The following is a 7,279-nucleotide window of genomic DNA, read 5'->3' as shown; positions in this document are numbered from 1 at the left end:
GAATCTGTAGCTAAAATCCTTCCCACGAAGTCAAGGGTCTGGACGGTTCCGAGGGGGGAATTGTGTGTCACGGGTGAGGAAGAATGGACGTCACTTCCACATAAGCTCTTCCGTAAAATCCAGAAGGAAGGAAGAACTGCCGTTCCGCCAGGCCGGCGTTATCCTGACACAGAATCAGCCACGATATCCCAAGAAAAAGAACACGAAGTTTCTCAGGAACACGGGTGAAACATTCTCTGAAAGTTTATTAAATTGAACCTGACAATATATTTATTTTATTTTTAATTTTCTTCATTTATTTGAGAGAGACAGTAATAGTGATGGAGGTAGCGATGGAGAGTGAGAGTGAGGAGGAGAGGGAGAAGCAGGCTCCCCACTGAGCAGGGAGCCTGATGCGGGGCTCCATCCCAGGACCCCGGGATCACGACCTGAGCTGAAGGCAGATGCTCAACCGACTGGGCCACCCAGGCGCTTCCAACGATAAATTAAAAAAAAGAAAAAGAAAAAGTCATCAGACACCACACCCAAGTGGGGTTTGGCCTGAGAATCCAAGGTGGGTTTATATTCAAAACTCAATCAGTGTAACTCACGCTGGCAAAGTCAAAGGGAAAGAGTAGGGTTGATTATCTCAATACACAACGGACCCCCGACAAAATCCAACACCCACTATGCTAAGAACTGGGCAAACCAAATAGACGGGAACTCCCTCCTGCCTGATACAGGGCGTCTCTGGAAACCCACCCACGGCTGACGTTACCCCCAGGGTTGAGACCAAATGCTTTCCCCCTTGGATCAGGAGCAGGGCAGGGAGTCCATGCGACGTCCACAAGAGACCCCAGCACGTGGACAACTGAGTCTTGGCAAAAATGCAAAGTCAGTTCAGCGGAGAAAGGAGTCTTTTTAACAAATGGCACGGGAAGCGGGGTCTAGCCATGGTGGGGGGACGAGCCCTCTCCACACACCCCGAGCTAGCAAACCAGCTCACGAGGGGGCGCGGGGGAAAGAGAGGGTCCGCGTCGTACAGACACACATGAAACCTAGACTTGAAACTCCCACACAGAAACACAGAGGAAAATCTTTGCTGCTTTGGGTCAGGCAAGGATTTCTTACACTCAAAACAAAAAGTAGGATCCACGAGAGAACACATCAATAAAGGGGATTTCATCAAAATTTTAAAAACCTGCTTTTTAGGGCACGTGGGTAGCTCAGCAGTTGAGTGTCTGCCTTTGGCTCAGGTGTGATCCTGGGGTCCTGGGATCAAGTTGCACATCGGGCTCCCCTGCTTCTCCGTCTGCCTAGGTCTCTGTCTCTCTGTCTTTCATGAATAAATAAATAAAATATTTAAAAAAATTTTTTTAAATACCTGCTTTTTAAAAGACACTGGGAAAGAATTAGAAGACCAGTAGCCAGAATATATAAAGAGCTCTCAAAACTCAACAATGAGAAATTAACCCATTTGAAAAGACGGGTAAAGGATTTGAACAGATAACTCACCAAGGATGATGTACGGTGAGTAAATGAGAACACAGAGAAAAGCTCAATGTCATTGGTCATTAGGGAGATTAAAACCACAATGAGACACTACTACCCACCAACAGAAGGGCTAGAAAGGAGAGGCCCGCCAACATCAGGTGTCGGTGAGGATGTGGGGCGAGTCATACGCTGCCCGTGGGAGTGGGAAGGGGTACAACCATCTTTAAAGACAACTGGACGGTCTCTCCTACAACTAAACATACCCGTCCCATGACCCAGCACGCGACTCCCCGAGAGAAAGGACAGCACACATCCCACAAGGACTTGTGCATAAATGTCCACAGCAGGTTTTTTTAAAAACAGATTTTATTTATTTATTCATGAGAGACACACAGAGAGAGGCAGAGACCCAGGCAGAGGGAGAAGCAGGCTTCCTGCGGGGAACCCGATGTGGGACTCGATCCCGGGACCCCGGGGTCATGCCCTGAGCTGTAGGCAGACGCTCAACCCTGAGCCCCCCAGGGGCCCCACAGTTTTATTTTTGACAACAGAACCAAGGACAAGCAGATGTCCATCAGCCGGGAGAGGGTAAGCCTCACAGGGATTCTGTTCAGCAGTAAGTGGGGGTGAGACACAGGCCCGCACAGCGACGAGGCCGAGTCTGAGGACGCCGACGCTGGGTGACCACACGGTCCCGCTTACGTAAGCTGGAGAAAGCCCCACCTAATCTGTGGTGACGGAAAGCAGGTCAGCAGTGGCCTGGGGATCTGGTGGGAGGGTGCAGAGGGCAGGAGCGCGGGCTCCCGGGGGGCAGGGGGAGGCGGGACGGTTTCCCGGGGTGACGGAACCCGGCGGGCCGTGCACTCGGGATGCATGTCGTTGCGGGCGCGTCAACTTTAGGAGGCTGTCTTGAAAATTCCGCATCACGACGTTGAGAACACGGCAGAATGAGGACATCGGAAAAGCCTCTTATCCGTGAAAGCAACGAGGGCGCTGCAGGAATGGTCAGGATCGACTTTCTCGGGCGCCTGGAAATGAGCCAAAGCCTCAACGTGGGGAACGTTTCTTCAGGAAAAACACCTGGACCTCGGTAGGGGCAGTGAGCTCCGTGGCATCATCCGCCCCATCTCCATGGCAACCTGGAAACCAGCAGTGCCTGGAGGGGACGCCTGGGGCCCCACCCCCGACAAGCGTCCTCGTCCCTGGCGGGTGCCCCCCCTCCCCCCACCAAGGCCCCACTTGCTAAGCCCCTTGGTGCGCCGCGGCCTGGAGCTCACGGCAGGGACAGCCGTGGCCCCGAGGGAGTTCGCTTGGGGATATGGCATCCGAGGGAACTGTCTAACAGGGCAGCCGCCCGAGGCCGTGGCTGGCCTGTGGGGTGAAGAAGAGGCAAAAATAGACCAGGGAACGAGCTTGAGAGCAAGAGCTGAGGAAGGAGCCGTCCCCGGGGCATCGGGAGATCCTACACGGTCCCAGGGCTCCGCACGGCCCGGCACACGCGTGGGGCTGCACCGGGGCCCCTGGAGACTGGGGGGCCCTGCACGAGCATCTGGGGAGCGCAGGATCCCCGCTGCCGGGTGGGCTCGCAGGCACAGCCTGGGGCGTGAGCGGCCTCCGAGGTGGCTGAGCGCTGCGCGGAGAGGACGGGCGGCCCGGGACGCGTTCGTGAGATCACCGTGCACACGGCGACAGACCAGACACGGGGCGTGGGGGCAGAACCTGGTGTCTGCAGCTGCCCCACCGCATCGTGTCAACTCTCCAGTCTGAAAACAGCAGCGACGCGCAGAGAACCGAGAGACGACGCCCCGTGCGCCCCAGACGGGACTTCCAATCAGCTGGCGTACATGTGTGCACAGAGCTGGAGGAAACCACGTCTGAAGACCCCAAAGAAGGTATGAGAACGAAGTGTCCGCAAACAGGGAGGATCCGCAGAGAGACAGAGGAAGAGCGGGGGAGATTCTGGAAGACACGGGGCGGCCACGGGCGGCAGGGAGGCCGGGGAGCTGGAGCCAGGGCAGCCCCCCAGGCACACGCTGGAGCCCCACAGACGGGGAAGGAGAGGCAGGCGCAGGCAGGATATTTGAAAATGCGAGGCCCGAAACGTCAGCAGTTGTGGTGACAACCATTCCCGCGCACGTAGTGGAAGCTCCGCCTGGGCGCCCCGCGAGGGAAGCGTGAGGAGCAAAAGCGGACGGAGGCCTCCCTGGGTGGGGGGGAGGATGGAGGAGGCTGGCCTCCCCGGGGGCCCTGAGGCCCACCTCAGAGACCCCCCAGCCCAGGACTCTGCCCCCACGGAGGCCGTCCCCAAAAATGAGCAGTGAAATTAAGACGTGTGAACAAAATAATGAACGAAACAATAAAATGTAAGTAAATGCCTTAGGGTTTATAAAGACATACTCTTAAACTTTGACAAAATGAACAAAATAAACCCGATCTAGCGCGCCCCTCAGGAGCTGGCCTGGCCGGCCCCAGGCGGCGGGGAGGCAGCCCGGGGGGTCACCGGAATCCGCGGGGAGCAGCCTCGAGCCTGGGGAGGTGGCGGCTGCGACAGGCGTTCCACACTGTGCGCGGCTCCGGCCGTGACGGCGGCCCCGTGAGCACGGAGCTGCCTCGTGGGCTGCGGCCCCGCTCCCAGCACGCAGCAGGTGCACAGCTGAGCACGGCCTGGCGGCCCACCGGGGACCACTCACCACGGGGCCGAGGATCAGATAAATGTGCAGCCGTGAGACAGGACGGGGGGCCGCAGACACCCGGCAGGAAGCGAAGCACGCCGGACACAGCCGGTCCCTTCGGGGAACCACTTGGAACAAGGAGACCCAGGGAGCCGGGACTGGGAGCTGCTGGGGGCGGGGCTTCTGTTTGGAGAGAAGGTTCTGGACCTGACGGAGGTGGCGAGGCCCAACAGGGTCCGTGGGCAACGTGGTGCTGAGCCACACTTCAGCGCTGAACGGCAAGATGCGCGAATTCAATCTCAGGCTTGAAATGTCCCTCAGAGGATTTCTGTAAGAGGTGGAAGGACGACAAGAGCACACGGCGGGGCCGGTCCCCGCGGACGGGCCCCTTGCCCCAGGGCACGGGGGGCCCACTGGCCGCACTCCGGGGGCGAGAGGGCAGCGCATCGGGGTCCCCCCGCCCTGTCTGCCACGGCCCCTAGGAGCACCCTAGGGCGTCCTGACCTGGACACCCTGGTGCCCGGGGTGCCCTGACCTCTGGCCACGGCAGCTCGTGGCTTGGGCCAGCTGACTGCCCCTCCCTGCGAGGCCCGCTCTGCCCACACCTGCCACAACGTGAAGGATGTCGTGTTGTGGGCGGGGGGGGGGGGGGTGAGCGCATCTTTGCTGGGGATTCTGGAAGCCAGTCTGGGCGGGCAGGGGCGGGGGGCGTGTGCCTGGCATCGCCTGCCCTTGGCGCCCGTGCCCGGTGCCGGCGGAGGCCTGGCTGGGGAGGCTGCGGGGCAGCCCCAGGACCGCCGCCCTCGCTGCGGCCAGCCAGCGGCCTCCAAGCCCCAGCGCCGGCTCACGGACACCCGACAGCAGGACGCTGCAGGAAATCACCTTCCTGGCCCGGAGACAGGAGGCCAGCGGCTCCCGGTGCGCGTGGCCGTCGTGCCCCAAGCAACCGCGGAACGCACGCGGCCAGAGGGACCCACGGGGACTTTGGGGTGTGGAAATAATGGGCAGCCCTGCTGCTCCCTCCCAGGACGCGCCTGGCCAGGCAGGGTCTGTGCGTCTGTCTGTCCAGAGCCCCAGCAGCCTCACAGACGCCCCGGGAAGACAGGAGGCGCCCCCGCCGCGGGGGGAGAATCTGTAACACCTTGCACCATCCCAGCTGAGGAGGCCCAGGCCGCAGGGTCGGGAGCGAGGTCTACACCTGCACCGTGGTCTACACCCCACGGACTCCACCAGCCCGGCTCGGGACACTGCGGGATCCTGACGCCCACCGTCCGACCAGTAAGGAAACTGGGTGAAATCTGACTTTTTAATAGAAAGTAAGCATTTGAGGTTTTCAGAGTGAGTGGGAGGGTAAACAGCATCCTCACTGGTAGGAAGATACAGATACTGGTGGGCACCCGGGGTCCTGGGGGGAACTTCCCAGGGGCAGGGACCCTCCTGCAGGTGCCAGGTGAGCCCCGGAGCCGCCAGGGAGCAGATGGCGAGACGGAGCCCTCGGGTCAGTGCGAAAGGTCTCCAGCCCTCGGACCCTGCATTTCCTGGCGCGGGCAGCTCTGAGCCTCTCCGACCTGGATCCCAGGAGACTTTCCAAACACGGACTGGTTTGGGAATCCTGCCACCCACCCCCTCCGGAGTGTCAGAGCTCGCAGAGCCCATTAAAGGCTCTGGTAAGTCCTGCTGCAAGCCAAGCCTCCACCTTGCCCAACTCTGAGTCTCCCAAACTACTCTGGCCAGAGAAGCCCCTTCCCATGTCATGGCTGATACCTGCCCCCCCAGCTCATACAGCGACCTTGGCAGGGCTGCTGCAGGGGAACCGCACGGGGAGACTGAGGCAGGATCTGGCCCCCGACGGGGGTCCTCTGCAGCCCTCCCTCACACGGGGGCTCGGCCTTGGCCACACACCCTCCTCCCCCCGCAGAGCGAGACAGTCGTGGGACGGCCTGACTGTGGAGCGCGCCACCATGGCACCCGGGCGGACACAGGATGCAGCCAGCCGCGGGGCGGTCCAGGCTGAGGGGCCCTGAGGACACGGCGGCTGTGAGGCCCAGGGGCCGGCAGGGCTCAAGAGCTGGCCCTACAGCGGATGCGGGGCCCTGATGCAGCGGCTGCGGTGTCCGTGTGGATCTGGCCCAGGACAGGCCCCACCGTCGAGGCTCGCCCCATGGCCTGGCCATCTCCGCATCAGAGGCTCGGCCTCCACACAGGTGGGCCCCCAGCAGCCAGAGGGGTGGGCAGCCAGGGCGCCCAAGCCTGAGGGTGCTGACACCCTGTGGTGGGCCGAGCTGAGCCCCCTCCAAGCATATGCTGAAGCCCCCCAGCACCTCACGACGTGGCCGGACATGGGGACGGGGTGATTAAGGGAGGAGGAGGTCCCTAGGGTGGCCCCGATGCAGTCTGACCCATGTCCCTGTGAGATCAGGACACGGGCCCAGGGAGGGGCCCCAGGAGGAGCCAGCCCTGCCCACACCTGGACCTGGATTCCAGCCTCCAGCCCTGGGGGGACGCCCCCCGGGGGATGGTGTTTGTTGTGGGTGCCGCCAGCCTGCCTGAGCCAAGACAGCCCAGGACCCTAACTGGTGAGAGCCAAGACGAGCCAAGGGACCTGATCCCCCTCATAAACGAGAAGAACCCCCTGGGCTGTGTGGGGTTTTGTGGGGACACCGCACGTCAGCAGCCCCCTTGGTCCCTCCAGGAGGAGCGTCGTGGGGACAGTAACCAAACACGTTCTCCGAGACGCCCCCGACTTGGTACAAAACAGCACACAAGCCGCACACCCCGCTCCCAAGGCCCCCCCACCCGGGGCAGGAGGGCACGGCAAGGTCCTTGGGACACTGTGGGTGGTAAGCCGTAGGCTGAGACGCTTCGGGGGTCCATGGTCCAGCCCTCACAGACTAGGGAAACTGAGGCCAGAGAGGGCAGGATGTCCCCGAACGGTCCTTTCAGAGCGGGCCCCCCTCCCGACCACCCTGAGGCCCCCACCCCTGGAGGACAAGCAGCCCACCCGGGCCCTGCCCCGGGGCTCCGGGCCCGTCCCCGGGGGGTGTGGGGGGGCAGGGCGCATGCCAGCTCGAGGGGGCCGGGGGCCGCCCCCCCTGTGCCAGCCTCCAGCGCCTGGCTGGCCCCTGCTCCTCCCT

This window comes from Canis lupus, chromosome 31 (assembly GCF_003254725.2).
Source record: "Canis lupus dingo isolate Sandy chromosome 31, ASM325472v2, whole genome shotgun sequence".
In the NCBI taxonomy this organism is placed as follows: Eukaryota; Metazoa; Chordata; class Mammalia; order Carnivora; family Canidae; genus Canis; species Canis lupus.
Note: the sequence above shows the minus strand (reverse complement) of the source record.